The 25,961-nt window shown below is 37.4% G+C and overlaps 1 protein-coding gene and 1 pseudogene across 1 annotated transcript in view; one reads left to right on the forward strand and one right to left on the reverse strand.

Moving 5' to 3' along the window:
- Positions 1–25,961, forward strand: part of Il1rapl2 (interleukin 1 receptor accessory protein like 2) — a 768,417-nt gene that overhangs the window by 614,744 nt on the left and 127,712 nt on the right. The gene's annotated exons all lie outside the window — the stretch shown is intronic.
- On the reverse strand, positions 23,795–25,080 carry LOC110540091 (zinc finger CCCH domain-containing protein 14-like; annotated as a pseudogene).

A 25,961-nucleotide genomic window follows, 5' to 3' on the forward strand; every position in this document is an offset into this window, starting at 1 on the left:
GGATTATAAGCAATTATAAAATTAAAGATATGAGGGCATTAGATAATAACATAGGTGATCACTCTCTGATAGTTCATAGAAAGAAGGAATTTCATATTTTATCTCAAGCTAAACAGTCATCATTTATTGTTTCACTTTCTGTACAATCTGTTGTGGAAAACAAAGAGAATATTCAAAATTCATATAGCTAAACATTCTCAAGGCTAACAGAAGTGATATGTTCACAGTATATGCATCAAAATTAATGCTATGGTTTAAAAACAGTCATGAAATTTTGGTGCACTGATAAGGCTTCACTGGGTTGGATATAGGCCAGACTTCCCAAAGGAGGTGATAATTGAGATGAGTTTTGATCCTGTACTGTTGCTCTTATAGGGACCTATAGTAAAGGCCAGGCATTCCCCTAAAGTGTTACATTACAGGTCAACAGCTACAATTCACTACCAAGGCATCATCCTCAATGTGTGACAACAAGGACACTACAGCCTAAGTGAGAGGGTGGTAATGGCTCTAAATCTGGACCAATGGGTCATAGGACAAGGTAAAAGTTATATTCTCCAATTTGTAATCAAGATTAATAGTCTCTTTTCTAGGACTGAGGTGAGAAAGGGGAAATGGAGAGACTACTAGAAAGAGGGAAAGAACAACTAAGTACCTTGCTGTTAAATTATTTCTTTCCACAAAGAAAAAAAAAAAAAGCTTTCCTCTCTGATCATTGCTTTTCAGCCTTGTTTCAGTCTTCATTTTTGTAGCCTTTGCCACATGGAAAGGGCAAAAATTATATCTCCTCCCAGTGCAGAGATATTTAAAAATGAAGAACAACCTAAACCAAGATTTTTCCCTCCTTTGAAGCTGAAAGAGTACTTGTAGGTCACTTCCTGCAGGAAATTGAAAATGAAATTTGGTTTTTGGAAGGAAGAAATTTTGAAGTGACTCCTTAGATCAATCAGACATACTCCTTTTTCCTCTCATGATGTTGAGACTCTGGAGGAACTGAATAGCCTAGGTCTGTTCTTGGTATTAAATTATCTGGCAGCTCCTCCCCCATTCATCTTCAGATTCAGATATATGAAGGAAAACATTCAGTTTGAATACTTTTAAAATTTCCTTCTCACTCCCCATTTCCTAACAAAAAGAATAGCCATACACTGAAAAAGAGGAAACAACGGTTAAACATAAAGAGGTTCATCACAGAAATTAAATATTCTGTTGGTAGTGGAAGATATTTTGAAAGTCCTGAAAATAATTTTGCTTTAACTCTGACATTATTCTTGATGTTTGCGCTCACATTTTTCTTAAATTAGAATCGGTAAATGTTATTAGGAGACAGTTGCCTGAGTCCAGCTATCTCAGGAACAACCTCCAGCTTGCTGGCAGGGTCAAAACTGAGTTTATGTTCTTAGGTCTTGCAAACAACTCCTATCCTGCTTCTTCAGCTGATTCATGTTTGTCAGGTAACCAGTAAAGAATGTAAAGAGAAAAGTTGCAGATCATCTAACCTGAGGCACAAAAAAATGTAATTGTGTTGTCTGCCATGACTTAAATGACTACGTGTAGCTTGTCTGCTCCTTCGCTCCCTTATCATTCTAAATTCCTGGCCAGAAGTCCAGACAGAGATCTGACTGCAAAACACTGAGTCAAGGATCCTGAACCAGATGACCCAGATAAGGCCCAGTCATTGCTCAACACCTTGTGTCAAAATATGATTGGAAAATGCTCTAGCCCCTTCACTTTGGGGTTCTATCTTTTAAATGTGCTGAACAATTTCCTTCAGGGTCACAGTCCAGCTCCTGTCTCTTCTGTAACCCTGACTAATCAGTAGTGGCCTGAATACTATAGGCTTTTGTCATTTGCTCAAATATTTACTAAGATTAATGTTCAAAGAGCAATCAGTTCCAGAGTCTGTGTGGTTGTCCTTAACTGGTACGTTTTTGCTGCCTAGTTCAAATAAAGATGTTGCTTTGCTGGACTTTGTGACTGCTTGGTTGTTTTGGATTTTCAGACCCGAACAGTGAATATCATCACTTTGAAATGCTATGGTTTTGCTATGTGGGATTCAGGTGACCTTAGATCTGTATTAATTCACATACTGAAAGTGACGTGAAAGATTCATATTTCTTATCCACATGCAAGCATTTGCCATAACCATTTCTTCAAGAATAGCTTTGGAAGGGAAAGTAGAGAGAAGGTAATGACATTCTCTGTAATCAAAATTATTGGTGAAAATTAAAACATGAAAGTTATGTCCAAATGTCTTCCAAAATGAAGCATTTCAGGCTTAGGAAGAAAATTTTTTTAAAAGTGTGAGCACCATATATGGTACAGCTCAAATTCACTGCATCTAATTCAGGCTTTTATGTGAACCTGACTCATATTATTTCTTATTCTTTGTCCTAAATCATCCAGGAGTAATAATTTCCTGTGGGGAAAAAAGCTCAGATAAAAATATCATCTTAATAATCAAATCATTATTTCATTTTAAAGTCTGAATTAGCACATAAGATGTTAAATATTTTCAACACATTTTATATAGAAGTATAAGTTCTGTTTGGGCAGGTTTTTTCCATTACCCCCACCCCCAGTTACTATTGAGTTATATTCAGCTTACTAATAAATACTGCAATTAAGTGTGGATGGTTTTCAGCTTTCTTTTCTGGAGAGAAGCCAGCAAATATTTCAAATCTTGCATCGCTCTTCATATCTCTATATTCATTTATGATTTTTAAAAACAAAAAAGCACCCATTTATTTTATATTATGACTGAAGGGCACATTTCATGGTATACAAACCTAGTAAAACTGAACTTTCCTATATTTATTTAAGGGAAATCTTTGTGACATCAAGAACAACTCTGATGTGAACATTTATGCTGCATTCAAAATGCTACAACTAAGAAACCATTATAAACCTAGAATGACACATGACTCCAATCCCAGCCCTTGGCAGTTGACACAGAAGGGTCATGAGTTCAACGCTATCATGAATGATAGAACAGGTTTCTGGCCAGCTTAGGCTACATAGTGAGAATCTGTCTCAAAATATTCAGGACTGGAGATGAAGCTCAGTGGTAGAGTGCTTGCCTAGCATGCATATGTCCCTTGGCTTAACTGTATACATCCAAAAGCAGATGATCTCTGTACTTCAGAATTAGTGAAATAAAGGCCCTAAAATTAATAAACACTTGGGTCCAGTTTTGTCTGCACGAAGATTTTATTTTATTTTATTTTATTTTGTTTTGTTTTGTTTTATTACCATTCCAGTAATAATCATCACTATTCTTGTGGTAAAATAACCATCATTCTTAGCACCAAACTTTTTCTAACTAATATTACCTTGTCTGAAAATGTTTTTCCTTCCTTCCTCTTTAGCTAAAGAAGATATATAAGATAAAAGGAACAAAACACACAGACACATACACACACACACACACACAGAGAGAGAGAGAGAGAGAGAGAGAGAGAGAGAGAGAGAGAGAGAGAGGGAAAGTTTAAAATACTCAAGGCCTGAAGCCTATTAACAGAAATGACAGCTGCCAACCAAGAAACAGTGCGGTCATTAGTTTCTCATTATAGACAGTGAAGTTAAATAAAAATTAGAGTCTACTTTTTGCCATTATGTACATCTCTTAAAATGCCAAAGATATTATATAGAAACCTGCAGTCCTTCCTTTCTTCATTTCTTCTTCTCTATAGTATTTTCTGTTTATCTGGAAATTATAAGAATGATATGTTTTATGAAATATACACAAAAGGCTTTAATAGTTTTTACTAGTGCTATAATCCATATCCAGATTCATTCAGCTTTGTGTTAGGGATTTGAATTAGGACTAATAATTCACTCGAAAAGTTGAATTTTCAGCTACCTCTGATTTGCCTTGACACTCTCAAATGCCTACAGTCAGCATGGGCCTGTTACTGGGTTACTTGGAGACACCTTTCTGTTTTCCACTGTACCAGCCACAGCAGTAATCCCTTTGCTGTTTCAACACAATTTTCTTGTGTGCTGACTCCAAACAACCCTACAATCGGGTAAGGTACACATATCTACTGAGGCCAACTCTTTTTGTTTGTAGATGAAAACGATGACAATGTTTGCTTTCATGGAACGTAGAGGCCACCAAAAGAGTAGTGTAGATGAACAAACTGCTTCCCTAAAAACTCAAAACCATTTCAAAAGATTTATAAAAAATAATGCGTGGATTGTTCACTGTAGTACACAAAGTCCTTTCAACTATAATTTACATTAAGGTAGAAAAAGAAACAGGTTTGACCTTTTGTGATTTTTATTCCTTTCTTAAGCCTGTGCTTTCCATGAATATGTTAAAAATTGGTAGAATTGATTAGCAGGTGTGACAATGCTGGTTAGGATCACTGTGGGAGTCCCCATTAGGAGTCCTTTATGAGGAAATCTGAAGGGCTGTAAATAGAATATTGAAAATAGGCAGCATCTTGTTATTTTCTCATCACTATACTAAAATACTCTGGAAGATAACCACAACAATTTAAGGAAGAAAAGTTTATTTATTCACGACTGGACAGCATGACAGTAGATAGGTAAGGCATGGTGAATGGGCAGGGGACAGGCTGCTTGCCTCTCATCCATCCTCTGGGAGCAGAGAGAGAGAACAGGAAGAAGCAAAGAGAGAATATAAGACCTCAAGACCCGATCCTAGTGGCTCACTTTCCCCAGAAAGACTCTACCTCCTAAAGGTTCCATAACATTCCCAGACAACACCACATGCCATGCAGCACATGAGCCTATGGAGGAAATTTCATATTCAGACCACAGCGTGTGGTAAAATAGTTGGGCTAGGTTATTCATGTTTGTAATCCCAGCACTTGGGGAGCTGAGGCAGAAGAATCAACAAGTTCAAAGTTAGGCTGGCTTACATAATGAATTCTAAGCCATCCTAAGATAAAAAGTGACACCCTATCTCAAAATGAAATGATAAGTAATTTAAATAAAAAGAAAATAGATGGTAAACTCATTAAAACTAGCCACAGAGTAGCTATCATTAGACTCTGAAATATTAAAATTTGTAGACAGCAGCCTAAGTCCGTTTCTTCAATTCATTCAGCATGTAAGAATACTACTGGGAAATATACTTTAAATATATTTAATATATTAAAACATGTTTAAAATGTTTTAACATTTAAATAATTATGCATTAATTATAAAATAGTATGTTTAATTATGACATTTTATAATAAATGTACAGTGCATATTCATCAAATTTACACTCATACATACCCTTTCTTGCTGGTCCCCAACCCCAAGTAAGTTACCCTTGCAATTCCATATTTTTTATTTTAAAAAACGAGATTCTGTGGAAACTGAAGAAAGGACACTGTGGTTACAGTGCTTGTTACTCAAATATCAAGACTGGAGTTTAGAGTCCAAGAATCCAATAAATGCCACATATCTGTAGACAGCCTCAGCAAGTAAGAAGACATAAGATATCCTCAGAGCAAGATGTATAGTGAGACTCACTATATATCTTACTATACATATTAGAGGGTTTCGGGTTGGGTGAGAGAACCTACCTCAATGAGTAAGGTGGAAAATGCATTTAGGCTCGCTTCCAACATCAGCCTTGGAACTCTACATGCATGTGTATGCACACACATGCATTCACACACATGCACAACACAAACACAAACACACACACAATGGAAAAATAGTAAATAAAATTTAATTGTAATTCTACAAATAAGAGAAAATATTTTTTCTGAGTTTTGTTTATTTTACTTAATATGATTATCTCTAGTTCCATCCAGGGAAAATATATTTTCTTTTTGATATGTGTAGCACAAAAATCTTTAATTTACCATTGAAAACATTTCAATATTAGAATATGGTAAACAAATGTTAAAGAAAATGTTTGTGTTCTTTTGCTCATGTATTTAACGAATATCAACTTAGTGCTTAGTCTTCACCACATACTTTCCTAGGTAGGAGTTACAGAAAAGAATAAGATAAAGCAATCATAATTGTGACAATCATAATCTAGCAGAGAACAAGGAAGTAATAAGGTAATTTTGATACAAAAGTCTACAATTGAGCTAGGTGGAAAATGCTATGAGAACACTGTGAAATTATACCCATGGGAAAGGTACACCAGAGACAGAAATGATCTTTGAAGAGCTGATTCTTTAGTTGACTCCTAAAGGGCAAGCTATTAGCTAAATCAAAATAGGTAATATATGGAGTCTTCATATTCAAAGGAACATGTACATGTCAGTATCATAAGGTGGTAAAATGAAGAATATGATGAAAATGGAATGAAAGGGGAAAATGCATGACTATGATGGAAAAAAAGAGTAGAATGACCAATCATGCTTCAAAAATCACATGCTAGAAGTTGAGGTTTGTATTATAGGCAAATTCAAGGCAATGTTCAGATAAATAGGGTTATATCTCTGATTAGTTAATAACATTGTGAAAAAAAATCTGACATTGTTTTCACATGGGAGGCTGGATACAAGTAAATTGATTAGAAGGTTGATTTAGTAATCGAAATAGCAAGAAGGACTTAAGCTAAATCAATTATAACTAGACTGAGTGAAAGATACTGGAATTAATTTTAAAAGTGACCATGCAAAGTGGTATACCATAGTAACCGTGTCAGTCAAGTAGTGGAGGCAAGAAGTTCAACTAATCCTCAGCTACAAAGTGAGTTTGAAACCAGCATGGGCTCCAATTCATCAAAGAGTCTAAGAATTCAGAGATATAGGTTGAGTGATGAGGAAAAACAAAGATTCTAGAATTTCTACTTCTTAATTGGATGACAATGTAACTAGAAGGTAGTCACATCAGTCCAGATTGGGAATACAGAAAGAATATGATTACAGATACCCTTCATACCTTCTTTTTTAATTTTAATTTAATTTTATTTTTAATTAAACTTTATTTACTTTGTATCCCCTTTCTAGTTCCCTCCCTCCTCCTATTCCAATCTCTCCCTTCCTTTCCCTTCTCCACACATGCCCTTCCCCAAGTCCACTGGTAGGGGAAGTTTTCTTTTTCTTCCTTCTGATCCTAGTCTGTTAGGTCTCATCAGGAGCGGCTGCATTGTCATCTTCTGTGGTAAGGCTGCTCCCGCCTCAGGAGGAGGTGATGAAAGAGCAGGCCAATCAGTTTATGTCAGAAGCAGTCCCTGTTCCCATTACTATGGAACCCACTTGGACTCTGAACTGCCATGGGCTACATCTGTGCAGAGGTCCTTCATACCTTCTAATTACGGTTTATGTTAAACTAGCTTAGTAGGACAAACTGAAGTAACTGTTGAATACATACTTAAATAGCAATGTATGTATCTCAAGATAAAACATGAGCTTATATGTTTATTTATGGGCCCATAAACAACTGATAATTGCTATACTTATGCTTCTCCTTTGGTTTTCTGATCTTTCTGCATATTCTCTTTTGAAATTTATTAAGTTTCTTTAAGATTATAATGTCCTCATAATATTCACTCGGAATCCCTGCAGGCAAAGGACAGAATGTGTTATCTTGAATACCTCTTAATTATCACAGCCATTTTTCCCATATAGTCACAGAGGTGCCCTCACTTTTTTATTCTGTATCCTATTCCCTCAGTGCTTATCTGGTTTATTAAGTAAACAAAAGAAAAAGTTAATGGTCAAAAATAAGTGACAAGTGCTGGCTTTTTGCTTCATACTTTCTTAGAAAGATACAGACACGGGATTTGGGAATTAAAAGCCCATTGTTGTTATGGTAAGGAAGTCATTTGGCTATAATTTGGCTCCTACAATATTCTTCAAATACCACCACCCAAACATCATTAGTCACGTATTTGTCTAATATAGTTCAGCAATTTAACAACCTTAGCTTTAGATTTGTAATCTACTAGACATCTTTATTTCAAATAACTGACCCCTCACTGATTGTACCCACTGTCCCGTACCTACAAAGTAAAACTGGCATTTAACTCCTGATACCTTTTATTGAGCCTTCTCATTATTATTTTCATTTCCCAACAGTAAAGCTGCCTCATTGATAATCAAGCTTGGGACATCCATAAAGACTCATTTCTACCCTCTCCACTACTGATTGCCTTTTAAGCAATCAGTTAGTACTTGGAGAAGAGAAATGGACTTGACCCCAGAAGGTCATCTAACCTTATTTTCTTACTAAATCAGAAATCCAAAGCACAGAGAGGGGACATGGATTGACCCAAGCTCACATAATTCTCCATGGTTTATTACAGCTGGAATTTAGTTCTTTTGGTAACTAGGCCAGTTCATTTTCTGCTCCATCACAACAGCCTCTTGTGGGCTTGCTGCCATCACCTGCTCTACTTTAAGCACAGTTTCCTTTCACACCTTCAATTTAATTATCTTGACTGACAAGGTTCTGTCTCCCATAAATACCATTTGGGCCCTTGGAAACCTGAGCATGCCACCAAACACAACCTTTGAATTTGTCATACTGCTTTTTCAATAGAGAAATATTCCTTTATGCCAGGTGTCCCATCTCTTGTCTTGGCAAAGATTCCCAATAAGCTGGCATAACTGTTGTGGGACCTTGCAGAAATGAGATGGGTGGCAAGCCTGTCTCTTGCTTATCACTGCAGGTGTTTATGATGCTGACACTTAGAACAATGTCAAAAACTGCAAATTCTATACAGAACGATGAGGGGAAAACTACACATTCTGTACAGAGAGCTGACTTTAATCAATCAGAAGGAAAAAAAAAAGCCCTTGTACACTTTCAAAGTGAAGAATATCTAACAGAAGCATTAACAGCCAGGTTTAGAATGAGAGCAAGAAAAGGGCTCTCTTAGTAAGATAAGTATGTATGAGAGGAGGAGAGGAAAGACCTGAGTTGAAATACCTTAGCCCAAACTTAGGCTTGGATATGTTCTCATTAGCATAGTAAAGAGAGGATCTGGATTTACTTAGGAGAACTTGAACAGCAACTCAAACAATAACACAGATGGATACAAAACAGGGCAAACATGTGTCTTCCTGGGTCATATGTTTTGATTTTTGTTTGTGCAAATCAAAAGATAGATAGATAGATAGATAGATAGATAGATAGATAGATAGATAGATAGATAGATAGATAGATTATTAAATAAATAAAAACACTTGAGCTGCCAGTGTCAGGATTTAACCTACTGTGGCTCAGAAAAAAAATGCCTCAAGTGTTACATTGTCAGCAGCTGGGCATGCTTCTTGTCATCGCTGTCCATCTGCCACCCTCCATGCTCAGTCAGCCTTTGGCATCTTGGCTGACACTGCTGCAGAGGGTGCTATTATGTGGTAGTGATTTGGTCTCAACCAGTAGAGATACTTTCTGATAATGATGCATCAGACTCATCCTCACAGTTTTGCCTCATGGCATAATAATGTGTATTTAAATGAGTTTGTAAACAAAAAGCAAAACAAAGCAAACAACCCCCCTCCCCGCAAGTTCTCAGACCTGATGTCTTAGCTTGGAGTGGTTCTTTTCTGTGTAGCCATGCAGCAAATCCTGTGTCATTTATTCTTCTGACACAGAAGCAAGCTTCTGTCTTAAATACTCAACCATACCATACTTCCTTCAGGCTTTGCATTTGTTTGTTTGGGTTGCTACATCTGTACGAGAGTTTGTTTTGAGTAATCCAGCCTAGTCTCCACGCTGCTATCATGATTCCCTTCTCCTAGGATCTTTTTTGTTTTGTTCTGTTTTGTTAATTCTGGTTTGTTCTTTATTCCTGTGTTTAATTTAGGGCCTTTATGTACTTTCTTTAGTCAGATGGTAACATCTGTAGTGGTTAATAGCAGGGAACATCTATAATATTAGATACAAACCAAGATTTAATAAATAAAATAAAATGTTCCTAGGCAATATACATAATTCAGCTATTTGAAGAGTCTTTACAGGTAAAGGAGTAAAATCATACAGAGAGTAAATGCACCTGAAGGAGCCAGGTTCCCATTTAAGTTCTGACTTGTACTAGTTCTGTGACCTTCATTAAGTCACTTCACCTAAAAAGGGTTGTATCAGTCACTACTTCATTGGCTTTCTTAAAAGACTTTTTTTTTTTCAAATAAAGCTGCTATGAACATAGTTGAGCAAATATCCTTGTTGAATGGTTGAACATCTTTAGGATGTATGCCCAGGAGTGGTATTGCTGGATCTTGAGGAAGCACTATTCTTAATTTTCTGAGAAAGTGGCAGATGGATTTCTAAAGTGATTGTACAAATTTACATTCCCACCAGAAACAGAGGAGGGTTCCCCTTTTTCCACAACCTCTCCAGCATGTATTTTCACTTGAGTTTATGTTCTTAGCCATTCTAATGGGTATAAGGTAGAATCTCAGGGTCGTTTTGATTTACATTTCCCTAATGACTAAAGATGTTGAGAATTTCTTTAAGTGTTTCTCTGCCATTCTATATTACAGTGTTGAGCATTATGACCTAGAACGCCTTCACAGATGTAGCCCATGGGCAGCTCAGTCTCCATGCCGGTTCCCAAGAATGGGGAGCAGGGGAAGTCTATGGTATGGACTCAGTTGCCTGCTCTTTGATCCTGGAGTGGTAGCCTTACTTGGCCACAGAGGAAGAAGATCCAGGCAGTCCTGATGTGATCTGATAGGTTAGGGTCAGATAGTAGGGGAGGAGGACCTCCCTCCTTTATTCTTGGACTAGGCAAGAGGTATGGAAGCTGGGAAGAAGGAGGGAGGGTGAGACAAAGAGGAGATGAGGGAAGGGGCTACAGCTGCAATACAAAATGAATAAATTCTAATAAATAATAACAAAAAAGAATCATCTTGATTTTTAAAAAGAATTTTAAGTTACTGGGATAAATTACTCTGTACATTGCTTGACATGTAATGAGTATTCAGCACATGGTAACTGTAATTGTAAGTTGCCAAAACCACTAGCTGTTATGCCCACCAGTTACTGGTATTGATAACCTGTGGTCTTCATCTACTACCTCATCCCCTGACATTGATAAGAGGTGTACTTCCATCTCCAACTTAGCTTGTGCTTCATTTCTTCTCTTTTGTCTACATTCTCGCTCGTTCCTTTTTTCCTTCAACTTGCCCAGCCTTCTCTATTGCTCCCATTTTCTTCTTCTGCCCCACCAATGACATGCTTCTGTTTTCACAGTGGAGATCCAGGAGTTTTCATTAGCTCTCCTTGTTATAATGATTAATCAAGAATTCAAGGACGCTTTACTGTGTAGTTACAGCTGCTTTGTACTCCTTAGTGAAGGAATGATTGAATGTTATAAAGTTGAAATTAATTGAAAACAGTACATGTTAGGCCACATATTTGAGTGCAGAGGTGTTTAGTTGCATTTATGTATATTAATTTATCAATAATTTTGCAAGGCTTTGTCCTGTTTTTCAAAGGGCACTGGGTTGGGAAAGGTGAAGGATAACTGCTCTTATTCTTTAAAAATAAATGTTCTTCTTCTTTATAAAGTTCATTACTTTTCTTATCATGTGTGTATGATATAGTAAGTATGTTCTCACATATGCCATGACATATGGATAATCCATTGTTAAGGATCCACATGTTGGCCAAGCTGCTCATCTGCTCTTCATATGTGCAGAGGGCCTAGGTCAAGACCATGCACGCTCTTTGGTTGATGGTTCAGTCTCTGGGGTTAGTTTGCTCTGTGGGTCTTTGTGGTGTCCTTCATCCCTCCTTCCCCCCACTCTTCCACAAAACTCCCCTAGCTTGGCCTCTATTTTGGCTATGGGTCTCTGAGTCTGTTTCCCTCAGGTTCTGGATGAAGCCTTTCAGAAGAGAGTTATGCTAGGCTCCTGTCTGCAAGCATAGCAGAATATTATTAATAGTGATAGGGGTTGGCTCTCTCCCTTGTGGTGGATCTCAAGTTGAACCAATCATTGTTTTACCGTTCCCTCAATCTCTGCTCCAACTTAATCCCTATGATTCTTGAAGGCAGGACAAACTTTGGTTCTCTCTTCTATTTTTTTTCTCACTTCTTCGGTAAGTTTCTTATATATTTTGTTCTGCTATGGCATGTGCTTTTTAGAGGACTTGACCAACATACTCCATAACTCTACCAGTAGATTTGTCAATATGTCTTGATCACAAGTTACACATGATAAAGTAGTGTGAAGATTCAGTAGCCCTAGAATCAAAACAAATCAAATTGTTGGAGTGTAAGAAAAGAAATACATAATTCTCAATTTCAGTTCTCTGAGATTTCTGCCACATTGATAAAATGCTGTTTGTAATCCTACTTCACATTGTGGTTAGGAAGAATTATGCTAATACAGGCACAATTTCTTTAGTGTGGTGAGCACTTGATACTTTTATTCACATTAATGCAAAAATAACTCTCTGGAATGGTAGACCTTATGAAAAAGGTTTGAAAATGAAGGATGACATTTTTATTAATAAAGTGTAAGCTGCAAATAACAAGTGGTACTGTTTCTAATGCTCATAATTGGTCTTTCCTGGTAGAAATGATGAACAATAAAAAAATTTTCAGTGTATAAGTCTGGGCTCCTGGGAATGCCTGTGGTTTAACATGTTATGAACATATCCTACTTGCTTTGTTCATGTTGTCTGATGCTGTTAACAAAACAGACTTTAAATGGGAAAAATGTAATAAAATTTTTAAAAATAATTTTTGAAGCAAACAAAATATACACAAATGTAAATGTAAGGACTGTAAAGAAATGAATTTATGAAATGCAAATTAATCATCAGATTGAGAGATGGGGCTTTTAAACTGTACTTTACTTCATCAGGTCTGAAATATTGCAAGGAATTTACAGAGCAAAGTCCTCTGTGAAAAGAGTGACAAGAGATGGTGAGTTTGAACTCTCTGAGGACTGCATCTCTGTGACATTGAAAAGTTCTGTACTAAGGGTGAAGCTGTTAGGTGTTCAATTTACTTGTCCCAGAGCTACAGTAGTGTTTTTCATTTTCCAAGGCAACAAAACAAAACTGTGATTGTTTTTTCCTTTGGCAAGACACAATGATAAGCTGACCACCAAGCTCATGTAATCGTCTGAGTGTGGAGAATTCTTATTAAGGTACTAAAGTTGTCAGTGAAAGCAACTGGGTAAAGTTCCTACTGCCATCAACCCTGAACTTCCAGTGCCATCTTGGGGACCCCCAGTCAAACTGTTGGCAGCAGTTGGTTAGGAAAATCATTATGCTGTTTAAAGCTTGATATAGAACCTTTTAGACTGTTAAAGTTGCATTTTCTGAGTAGTTCTTACATGAGAGTTAAATTTAATAGTCACTGAAGGGCACCATACCACTCTTAGATCTTTGGTTTCTGTGTTTTCTCATTCTAGATTTTTTAAAGTGTGCAAAAATGTCAGCAAGTGATTTCTACAACAAGGTTACCTCTACTCTGTTGCTTTAGTAAACCAACATTATTCACTCAGGATATGAGTCTCTTACCTAAGAAGTCTGATGGGGAAAGAATAGGAGCTCCACAAGGACCAAATATATCTGGGCACAGGGTCTTTTCTGAGACTGACATTCAACCAAGGACCATGTATGGATATAACCTAGAACCTCTGCTCAGATGTAGCATGTGGTAGCTCAGTAACTAATTGGTTTCCCAAAGTGAGGGGAACAAGAGCTATTTCTAACAGGAACTCAATGACTGGCTCTTTGGTCTCCCCAGCCCCGAAGGGAGGAGCAGTCTTGTTACGCCACAGAGGAGGGCTTTGCAGCTAGTCCTGAAGATACCTGATAAAACAGGATCAGATGAATGGGGAGGAGGTACCCCCCTATCAGTGGACTTAGAAAGGGGCATGGTGGAGATGAGGGAGGGAGGGAGGGACTGGGAGGGAATGAGGGATTGGGACACAGCTGGGATACAGAGTTAATAAAATGTAACTGATAATAAAAAAAAAAAAAGAATTCTTTGACTGAACAGATTATTCAGGCACAACCTTAGTTGAGCAAAAGAAGAAAAAAGAAGAGAAAAGAAGATAAGGAACATCTAGAAATGGCCTTAAATCAATAAAATATCAGAAGGGGCTGTTTAAATTGCAAACTAAAGATTAAAATGTTAATGTTTATTTATTTGTTTTATTTCTAATTTCTTTTATAACTCTGTTATGAAAATTTAGGTCAACCAGGATGACTCACATTCCTTTCAATAACAAGTAATAGTCTATAAGAACTTTAAAACATGTTAGTGTGAAATAACAATGCAGGAAACGTCACAGCACATATTTTCTTTAAATACGTGCGTAAGCTACAGAGAGACAGAAACCAAAGTGACAAAGTACAGGGACTCAACCTGAGGGTAAACAGAAAAGAGCTCAAGGGGCAAGCCACTTGTTTATGAACTCCAGAAGATCAGTGAGGTTATCCTAGTCCATTTTTCTCCATGTGGGTTCTCTGGACTTTCTCACAAGGATTGTGACTGAAAACATGCAGCAAGAAGAATGAAGCCCTTAGGGTATAGGTGTGGTGCAGTCCTCTCAGAGAAAAGAGAAAAAGGTGTCTGAAGTGTCTTCAGGATTCCATCTTTAAAACATAAGGAATAGGGGCTAGTGCTTGCCCCACTGGATCTGAGTTTGACTCACAGAATCTACATAAAAAATAATTGGGGGCACCTATTTGTAGTCCCAGCACAAGAGAAGTGTAGATAGGCTAATAACTGGAGCTCACTTTCCAGTTAAGATTAGCCAAAAATAAACAGGTCTCAGACTAATGACAGACTTGCTCCAAAATCAAAGAAGGCACCTAAAGTTGAGCTCTGGCCTCTACGTGCACCCCCATATTTATGCAACTCTGCATACAAAAATGTAAATATGCATGTGCTCATTTTAAAAATAAAATGAAAAAGAAAAAGAAAATAAGGAGTAGGAGGAAAGAGGTAGCAGAGCCACATTTGCAGCATTTTTGCAGAAGAGCAGCAGGTAAGGCAGACACTGATACTGAAGCGAAAACTCCACTCCCCTAGGTAATGGTGCAATTCTGGGAACACTCTTTAGGCCAGACTAGGACTCCTGTTTTTCCATTCTAATTAAAATACAATTATACTACTTCCCTTTCATTTCTCTATCGCTTTCCAAGTTCTCTCTCCCAACACTTCCATTCTGCCTTGTGTTGTTTACTTTTCTATTGCTGTGATAAGACATGACTAAGGCAACTTATTTTTTTTTTTAATTTTTAATTTATTATTTATTACAATTTTTTTCACATTGTATCCTGGCTGTGTCCCCCTCCCTCATCTCCTCCTAATCACTACTTCCCTCCCTCTTCTCCCCCAATGCCCCTCCCTTAGTCCACTGGTAGGGGAGGAACTTCTTTTCTATCTGACCCTAGCCTATCAGGTCTCATCAGGACTGGCCACATTCCTCTGTGGCTGGCAAGACTGCACCACCCAAGGGGCAAGTGATCAGAGAGTCTGACTCTGAGTTCATACCAGAGACAGCCCCTGCTCCCCTTACTAGGAACCCACTTGGAGACTACATCTGAGCAGGGATTTTAGGTCCTCTCTATGCATGGTCCTTAGTTAGGGTATCATGCAGAGCCCTCAAGGCTCTGTTGGTTCCCTCTTGGAGCTCCTGTCCCCTCCAGGTCTTTCTCTTTCTCACTTCTTTCATAAAATTCCATTCACTTTGCCCAAAGATTGGCTGAGTCTCAGCCTCTGCTTAGATATCTCCATCAGTAGAATCTTACAGAGGCCCTCTGTGCTAAGCTCCAGTCCTGTTCCCTGTCTTCTGTTTCCAATGTCTATCATGTTTGTCCTTCTGATGGAGGATTGACCATCATTCCTAGGGTCTTCCTGGTTATTTAGTTTCTTTAGTAGTATAAAAATGTTAGTATGTTTGGCCTATATTATATGCCTAATAACCCCTATGAGTGAGTATATACCATGTGTGTCTTCTGTTTCTGGGTTACCTCACTCAATATAATCTTTTTCAATTTGCAAACATTCGGCTGCAAAATTCATGATCTCTTTTTATGGAACAACTGAGAAGTATTCCATTGTGTAAATGTACGACACTTTCTGTATGCATTCGTCTATTAAGGGACATCTAGGTTGTTTCCAGATCCTGGTTATTATGAGAGGAGCTGCTATGAACATGATTGAGAAAATGTGCTAGTATGTTTGAGCATGTTTTAGATATATACCTAGGAGGGGAAAAGGCTGGATTTTGAGGTAGCACTATTTCTAGTTTTCTGAGAAAGCACCAGATTGATATCCAAAGTGGTTGTATAAGTTTACATTCCCACCAGCAATGGAGGAGGGTTCCCCTTTCTCCACAACTTCTCCAGCATGTATTGTCACTTGAGTGTTTGCTGTTAGTCATTCTGATGGGTGTAAGGTGAAAACTCAGGGTCGTTTTGATTTACATCTTCCTGATGACTAAGAACATGGAACATTTTTTGTTTCTCTGCCATTTGATATTCCATTACTGAGAATTCTCTGCTTAGCTCTGAACTCCATTTTTTTTAATTGGATTACTTGCTTTGTTGGTATTTAATTTCTGAAGTTCTTTATGTATTCTGGATACTAGCCCTTTGTCAGATATAGGATTGGTGAAGATCCTTTCCCAGTCTGTAGGCTGTCATTTTGTTCTGATGACAGTGTCCTCTGCCTTACAGAAGCTTTTCAGTTTCACGATGTCCCTTTTATTGATTGTCGATCTTAGAGCCTGTGCTGTTGGTATTCTGTTCAGGAAGTTATCTCCTGCGCCAGTGAGTTCAAGGTTCTTTCCCTCTTTTTCTTCAAAGAGGTTTAGTGAGTCTGGTGTTATGTTGAAGCACTTGGTTGGAGTATCAGTCTCAGAAAAGTCCCTGTGCCCAGATCTTTTGGTTCTGTTGCTCTCCTTGTGGAGCTCCTGTCCTCTCCAGGTCTTATTATCCCCCCACCTTCTTTCATAAGATTCCCTGCACTCTTCCCAAAGTTTCGCTATGATTCTTAGCATCTGCTTTGATATCCTGCAGGGTAGAGCCTTTCAGGGGCCCTCTGTGGTAGGCTTCTATCCTGCTTCCTGTTTTCTCCCTCTTCTGATGTCCATCCTCTTTGCCTTTCTGAATGGGGATTGAGCATCTTAGCCAGAGTCCTCTTTCATGATTAGCTTCTTTAGGTGTACAGATTTTAGCATGTTTATCCTATATTATATATCTGATATCCACTTGTGAGTGCCTCCATTTTTTTGTTAATTTCCTCTTTATGTGCTCCTTGAATAACTGTGTGATTATAGGTTTAAGATAATTTTCCAGTGTTTCAGCCGCAATAGAATTTTGTTTTGTTTTGTTTGTTTGTTTGTTTTTAGATTGTGGTGAAGCCATTATGTCCTGATTTTTGGTGCCTGTATTCTTATGTAGGCCTCTAGCCATCTGATGGTCTGTTACCTTTGCTTTTTGTTCCTGGAGCCTGTAGTGCAGACTGGGTCTGCCTGTCTCTGGAGTCTGGAGTATTCAGTTTTTGGAGTTTCAGATCCTCTACCCTTCAGAGACAGTGTGCACTGGTCGCCACCATCTCGGATTCCCCAAAATTAATTTTTTTAAGTATGTGATTGGGCCAACTTCTTCCACAAACAACAACACATTTGCATACTTCCTTATCCACATTAAGAAGTTATGAAATTGCTAGGGCCCACATAGTACAATAAAGTTCAAGATGCTCTCCTGGATTGAAAGTAGTATGGTGCTTAGGTCTAAATTTTAGTGGCTGCCCATGTTATCAGTGAAAAGATGTTCTATCAATAATTTGTTAAGGGCAAAATTTATAATTATAGAAACAAAATATCTTCGAAGTAATAAATAAATATTCCACCTAAATTGTGGGTTTGATATTGTAGATCACAACTGCATTTAAAAAGTCAAATATTGGTATAATTGGTTATGCCTTTCTTAACCCAGGAACAGCCTTTGTCACTGAGATTTTGGAATTTGTTACTTTATAACTTGAAGGCTGAGGCAGTCCCTTTTATCTTTTCTGCATCTGCATTGCAGGAAAGAACTGGGAAAGGTGAGTTCAGAGTTCAGGAATGTAACCTTCGCCTCACACTGTGTAAGTTAGCAAAATTTCTTATGTCCATGGTAACTTTTTTCTTAACTACACAATTTGCCCATAAAAACTGAGTTGAGAAATGTTGATATTTGCCCACACCAGAAATAATTCTTCTACATAGTTCAATTCCTTCGGGAAATGTTGCTTTTTAGGTTAAGTAAAAATTTCCACTAGTTTATAATCAAGAATAGCAAAAGAGGCTAGTTTTTTTTTAATTTATTTTATTTATTTTTTTTAATCTTGGCCTGAGGATCTTATGCAGATAAATGTTCTCTCTCTCTCTCTCTCTCTCTCTCTCTCTCTTTCTCTCTCTCTTTCTCTCTGCCTCTTTCTCTCTCTCTCTCTCTCTCGTTAATTGGGGATTTACTTGTATGACTGTTTGGCATGAAGGATAGTAGGAGTGTTTTTCTTATTATGAAATGATTCCAGAAGAGATGATAAACAACAGGAAAATCAGTTGATGAAGAGAACCAATGGGAATTGAGACTGTTCAGTCCTTAGAAGAGCTGGCTAAGAGGTGACTTAGTAATGATCTTCAAGGACCTGAAGGACAATCATTAGGACCAGATGCTCCCCATCTGCAGAGAGGGTGGAGACACAGGAAATGGCAGTATAGCAAAAGAAAGTTTGAGAAGAACTTACTGGCAGTGAAGGCTGTCAAACATCAGAATACATTACTTCAGAGGTTGTGGAATTACCTCTGGGCTGTTTTGCATTTTGATTTCAAACAGGAGAGATTCTTGTCTGGGATGACAGAGGTAAAATTTTTCAGGAAGATCACAGGAAAGGACACATGATATTTCAAGATTCTTTATTGCTCTGTGATGCTATGAAATCTGTATCATTATGTCCCCTAAGGTGTTCATTTTACAGCATGCATTTTGTGTTGTACTTCCCCTTAATGAAATTTCAATTTCTCAGTTATTTCTAGTTGTGGAAATTTACTATGTGACTTTTAAGAGCTTTCTTGGATTATTGGAAAAGTTAGTTCTGTCTCTCTGCCCTTCCTTAGCTCACAAAAATTTTCTCTTCTTTTTAAGCTAATCTTCTTTTTTATAATTTATTTTTTAGATACAATTTATTTACTTTGTATCCTAGCTGTTGCCTCCCTCCTTCAAACTCTCAAAATCCCACCCTTCCCCCTTTTTTCCTCCCTTGCCTCTCTCCTAGTCCACTGATAAGGCAGTCCTTCTCCCCATCCATCTGACCCTAGCCTATCGGGTCTCATCAGGACTGGCTGAATTGTCTTCCTCTGTGGCCTGGTAAGGCTGTTCCCCCCTTAGGGGGAAGTGATCATAGATACAGCCACTGAGTTCATGCCTGAGACAGCCCCTGTTCCCCTTAAAGGGAACTCATTTGGACACTGAGCTGTCATGGCTGCCTCTGTGCAGGGGTTCTAGGTTATCTCCATTCATGATACTTGGTTGGAGTATCTGTCTCAGAAAAGACCTCTGTGCCTGTGCCCAGATTTCTTGGTTCTGCTGCTTTCCTTGTGGAGATCCTGTCTCCTTAGGTCTTTCTATCTCTCCCTTCTTTCATAAGATTCCCTGCACTCTACCCAAAGTTTGGCTATGAGTCTCAGTATATGTTTTGATACCCTACTGGGTAGAGTCTTTCAGAGGCCCTCCGTGATAGGATCCTGTCCTGTTGTCAGTTTTTTCCCTCTTCCGATGTCCATTCTATTTGACTTTCTAAATGAAGCTTGATCATCTTACCCAGGGTCCTCCTTCTTTATTAGCTTCTTTAGGTGTGCAGATTTTAGTATGGTTATCCTGTAATATATGTCTAATTTCCACTTATAAATGAGTATATATCATGTGTGTTTTTCTGCTTTTGGGATACTTCATTCAGGATAATATTTTCTAGTTCCCACCATTTGACTGCAAATTTCATAATTCCTTTGTTTTTAATTGATGAGTAGTTAAATGTACCATAATTTCTGTATCCATCCCTCCTATTTCTCATTTGCTCTCATTTTTTTCATAGCATAGTCTCCTGATTGATTGCTTACTTTGCTTAAGGCACAATTTGAGAGCTTCAAATTCATTACCCCTCTTAGTACTTGCATGGATACTATTATGAGTTAAATATTTTAAAGTTAATTTCTTTTTTTTTCTTTTTTTATTATTATTTTTTTTATCAGTTACATTTTATTAACTCTGTATCCCAGCCGTGTCCCGATCCCTCATTCCCTCCCAGTCCCTCCCTCCCTCCCTCATCTCCACCATGCCCCTTTCCAAGTCCACTGATAGGGGGGACCTCCTCCCCATTCATCTGATCCTGTTTTATCAGATACTTTCAGGACTGGCTGCAAAGCCCTCCTCTGTGGCCTAACAGGACTGCTCCTCCCTTCGGGGGTGGGGAGACCAAAGAGCCAGTCATTGAGTTCCTGTTAGAAATAGTCCTTGTTCCCCTCGCTTAAAGTTAATTTTTAATTGCTTCTATTCCAAAACACCCCGTTTAGCCAGGTGAACTCTACGTATTCTGCTTTCTCTAAGTTCATAACATGTACTATTTTTACCTTCTATCAAGACATTTTAGGCCAGTGAGATAAAATGCTATTTAGGCCAGCAGGTAAAAGCTTGCAAGATCCATATATCCTTCCTCCTCCTTTTTCTCTTCTTCATGCTCCTCATCTTCCTCCTATTTCTCCTCCTTTTCTTCCTCCTCTATTTCCTTCTTCTCATTTTCTTTCTCCTTCTTCTTCTCCCCCTTCCTCTTTCTTCTTCTCCACTATATCATACACACACAATAATAACAATAATAATTATAAAACATTAAATCCTCACATTCTCTCATTTAATACCCACATGATTAAACTACAAGCTTTTCTTTATTTTAAATTTATTTATTTATTTATTTCAAATAATTCACTTTGTATCCTAGCTCTATCCCCCTCCATCATCTCCTCCCAGTCCCACCCACCGTCCTTTATCTAGCCCTATGCCCCTTCCCTAGTCCACTGATAGGGGAGGAGCTCCTCACCTTCTATCTGACCCTAACTTATCAGGTCTCATCAGGACTGGCTGCATTTTCTTCCTCTGTGGCCTGGCGAGGCTGCATCCCCCAGGGGGATGTGATTAAAGAGCCAGCCACTGTGTTCATGTCAGCTATACCACTCTTGGGCATATATCTGAAAGATGCTCAACCATACAACAAAGACAGTTGCTCAACTATGTTCATAGCAGCTTCATTCGTAATAACCAGACTCTGGAAACAACCCAGATGTCCTTCAAAGGAGGAATGGATACAGAAATTGTGGTACATTTACACAATGGAATACTACTCAGCATTTGAAAACAAGGAAATCATAAAATTTGCAGGCAAATGGTGGGAACTAGAAAAGATCATCCTGAGTGAGGTATCCCAGAAGCAGAAAGACACATATGGTATCTATTCACTTATAAGTGGATATTAGCCATATAATATAGGATAAACATACTAAAAGCTAGAGTCCTAAAGAAGCTAAACAAGGAGGACCCTAAGGAAGAGCTAAACTACAGCTTTTAAAGAGAATAACTATGGCTTTCACTCTTATTGATCAGCACAAATGTAAATACACAGTAATCTTACAATCAAGATTGTATTTTATGGCAGGCTGCAGAGATAGGAGAGTGTGATTAGAACCAGATAAACTTAGCATTTACTCTTAGCAATGGAGAGATGACTATGATCTGCCCTGCAGAGGCGAGAAGACAGCATGGATATCTCCAGTCTTCCCCTAATAATCTGAGTGAAGTGCTTTGACTCAATAATAATAATAATAATAATAATGATGATGATGATAAAACCTTGTGTCTTTTGGTATCAATAGTATGATATCATTTTATTTCCAGCCATTCATTGAGCATCTATCATACATTGTGACCTATGAGGATAAAAGGAAAAGGAAAAAAATACCTCTGCCTACAATTTAGATAGAAGTCTAAATTTACAATTATTGAGGACAATAGAACAAAAATAAGTGAACAAAGCAAAAGTTGAATGAAACAAAAGAAGAAACATCAAGTGAATACTGAACTGATTATTATTGTTTATTTCTAGATTATGGAAGGAATGTCATTGGAATTATTGGAAAGTGCCCTCTTTTTGGATTTTGAGTACAATATAGTTTATGTATATTTCATTCAATAATTTGATAAAAAATTAGCCCTGTAAGGTATGTCACCCATGATACTATTTGAAGTTAGAATGCTCTTTATTACAAAATTAAGAGATTTTCCTTGTACTCCTTCATTTGTGGTTGTGTGTGTGTGTGTGTGTAAAACCACCTGTTTCCAAACAGACTAAAGACTTAAAATGCCTTCAAGATTATGATTCTGGCGTTTATTGTTCTTCACCTTTAGAATAATTTTAACTCTTTCTTTCTCAGAACACACTACTATGGTTCTAGAAACATTTTTTTTTTCTATCATCAGGTTTTGGGCTAAATGAATTTTGGTAATCTTTGATATTTAGGTATAGTTCACTTTACAATTTAATTCATCCTATTATAATCACCTAGACTGTTAACAGGGTCCTTAGAGTGAGGCAGGGTAGACTGAAAGGAAATGTGGAACTTTCAGGAATTTTTAGAATTAAATAAGTCACTGTATAAATCTTCATGGTGCTTTGAGACTAAAAATTCTTCAGTGAGACCAGACAGACTGATTTCTATCCTTTTGACATGTCAGAATTATATTTGAATACTTCTTTCTGTTATAAACCCAACATATGAAATATAACATTAAGCTAAATCGATACACCAACAATTCTGTTCCTAAAAGTGTCTAAATATCACTTTTCCCTGCTAAAGACAAACATGTACCTTAAATTAGAACTCAGGAACCAAGCACTAATCTCAGTTCTTGACAGTGGAAATCATAAAGAACGTCATAAATCCTCCTAAACTACACCTCACCTCACCTTATCCCAACTTGTACCATTCTGGTTATGGGGTATAATTTCTTCAATTATTAAATAAGCATTTATCACCTAAGTCTGAAATTACCCTTTATATTGCCAATTATTTTGTGACTTTTGTCTTGTTGAGCTTCATGATACACTATCCAGATAATATGTTGTTCTTAAGTCCCTGTGGATTTGTTTGGCTGAAAAAAAAAAAAGGATTTTGAGCAGAATGGGTCTATTTGTAGCACTCTGTTTTTTCAGTGTCAGAGAACAAAATATAACAAATTTTTAATGGAAAGAATGCATTTAACATTTCATTCATTAATCATGAATCCTTTGAATAGTGATATTTGATTAATTAAATTAGATCACTGCTGTCCACTTGGCACATATGAGAGAAACTTTTCTTTACCATTCCAAAAATATAGTTTTTGTTCACATTGAAATGCTGGAATAATAATCTGTGATTTTTTTATTGCTAACTTTAAAAATCGTGTCATATGTATGAGAACAATTAGAGGGAAATGAATTTTGTATGCATATGTCTTCACACTGCTTTCATTACAAATAAAAAAATCACCATATCTTAATAGCAAATATTTATATAATAGTATGTCTATTTTTTCCAAACATGCCACAAGCACTTTCATAGAATTTTGCTTTTCATACATTATGCTTTCCATAGTGAAAACAAACAATTTTGAAAACACTTAATAAACTTACAAACTTAAAAAAATTACACACCAGTTAGGTAATAAAATTCATAATATGAATTCAATATATTTTAAATATCAAAGACATGACAAGTTCTGAAGATGATCTCTCATTAGATAACAAAAGCTTTCAAACTGAAGGATTTTCTGCCAGGTATGATCAGGCTTTCATTTACTGTTTGAGATCAAATTAATTTCAACACATCCCTTTTGGTACAGTAGTTATTGGTGGGATGATAAACACAGTCTGAGTATTAAATCTACAATGTTTTGAATGGTAGAGGGGACATTCATTGCATTTTGTTACAAGGTGAGATGTAAGAGATGAGCTTACCATTAGAAGGTGGCAATGGTGATGAAACTAGTTTGGGGGTCAATACTAGAATTTTACTTATGTTAGTGAAGGAACAATCTGGTTCAGTACATTTTGCATAATATTTAGAATTTGGATGCACAGACAAACACTTTTCTACAAATGGACAATTGGGGAAGACTTTGCACATGAAATGGGATGGTAACACGTATCCTCATCCTCAATTTTACTAAATATTCCTGCTTTCATTTCTGCTAGTAACTCTTCTTGAGAAGTTCAGATTCTGGGAACACCTGGCAATGTGTGGTACTGTGGAATTCCTCTCAGGCTTTGCTGGTACACACAAGTTACTGGATATGCTTCCTCTCTGGGATCCATAATCAACATCTTCCTCCTCTTCTCCATCATGACAATTTCTTTTCTTTCCCTTTCTCCCCCCCCCCTTTTTTTAACTTTAACAGCTAAACTTACAACAGGCACATTTCTTTCCTGAAAGTTTCTGTCCTCAATATTAATCTATGTAAGTTATTTCTAAAGAAGGAGCTCAGTTTCTTCTATGCTGCTAAGCAGGTCTGGTTCATACAAATGTCCTGTGTGTTAACAGTTGCTTGGCCTTGAATCCGGTTTTGCAACTACTGACGTTTCATTCTGCTTAAATGAGTTCCAGTATCTGCATTTCTACTTGCAGATGGTTGATAAATCTCAATGGAAGGTTGAGAAGAACCATATGTACATGTCACTGCAGGTTTCTGCTGAGATAATGGATTCTCTTGCACAAAACTGAGGTCTTCATCAATGAGATCATCGGGTTCTGGCTTGATAGTAATCACCTCTTCAAAGGGTGCTGTTTCCCTCAGAGGTTTCATTGTTGACATCATCTGGGCTTGAAGCTCCTGGTTCATAAGTCTGATATCAGTGGATTTCTGTTTCTGTGAACATATGGAAACTCTGGACTCTGTCTGTCTGTCTATAATTATAAAGGACAAGGAATGGGGAACTGCAGCTTCACACCATATCTCATTTTCTTGATTAAAACTGGTCTTGCTTGAAGGCACGTTAAAACTACCAAAGATGTTGGTATCAGACTTCAGACCAGAAGGTTCAGTTGTAACAGATTGAAGTATATTTAATATTACCACAAAGCTCACATAAGCTCCCACATCTTGCATTTTCCAGTTAATGGCATTCCTGATCTTAATGCCTATTTCTATGTCTCAGTGATGGTCAGTCAGGACAGCACTATGACATACTTTGGTTTCCTGGATCCCACCACAGGCTGCTACCTGAAAACTTGCCCACTGCCGCAATCCCACCTCTGCTCTTCGCTGTGGATACAATGTTTTAAGTTTCTGCCTTGACCTCCTGTAATAATGGACTGTAACCTATAGTTGTAAACCATTTAATCTGTTTCTTCCCTATGTTGCTTTTTGTAATGGGATTCAGGGCAACAAAAATGAAAGTAGAACATAAACTGAAGAACTATGGCCTCCTACTAATGGCCACATAAGTGAGCCCTCTTTAAATATATACTGATACTTTGGTTAAAATTTGAAAAGGTTGCTGTTTTAGTTAATTTAGATTGATAATCTGATTAGATTAAGAATTGCCCAGAGTAGTAGGGTGTGGTGCACACCTGTAATCTCAGCACTCCTGGAGGCAGAGGCAAGCAGATTTCAGGGAGTTCAGAGTCTACAAAGCATGTCCAGGACAGCCAAGGCTACACTGAGAAAAACCTGTCATGAAAAAAAAATTTTTTCCAGAGCATAAATTAATGACAACTTTGGTTTCCAAAGAGTTTCCAAATAGAAAATAGTCACCCCCAGGATATAACACAGTAATTAATTGTCCAGAATCAAATGGTCAAGTAACATTATAGAAAATGAACTAATATGTTTAGGACACACACAATAACAATTAATGAAAAAACATGAATTTGAAAAGGAGCATGGAGAAATATATGAAATGTTAAGAAGGAGGAAGGGGAAAAGAGAAATATTGTAATCATAATCTCAAAAATTAAAAACGAAAAAAAAGGAAATGATATCATGGC

The sequence above is a fragment of the Meriones unguiculatus genome, chromosome X (assembly GCF_030254825.1).
Source record: "Meriones unguiculatus strain TT.TT164.6M chromosome X, Bangor_MerUng_6.1, whole genome shotgun sequence".
In the NCBI taxonomy this organism is placed as follows: Eukaryota; Metazoa; Chordata; class Mammalia; order Rodentia; family Muridae; genus Meriones; species Meriones unguiculatus.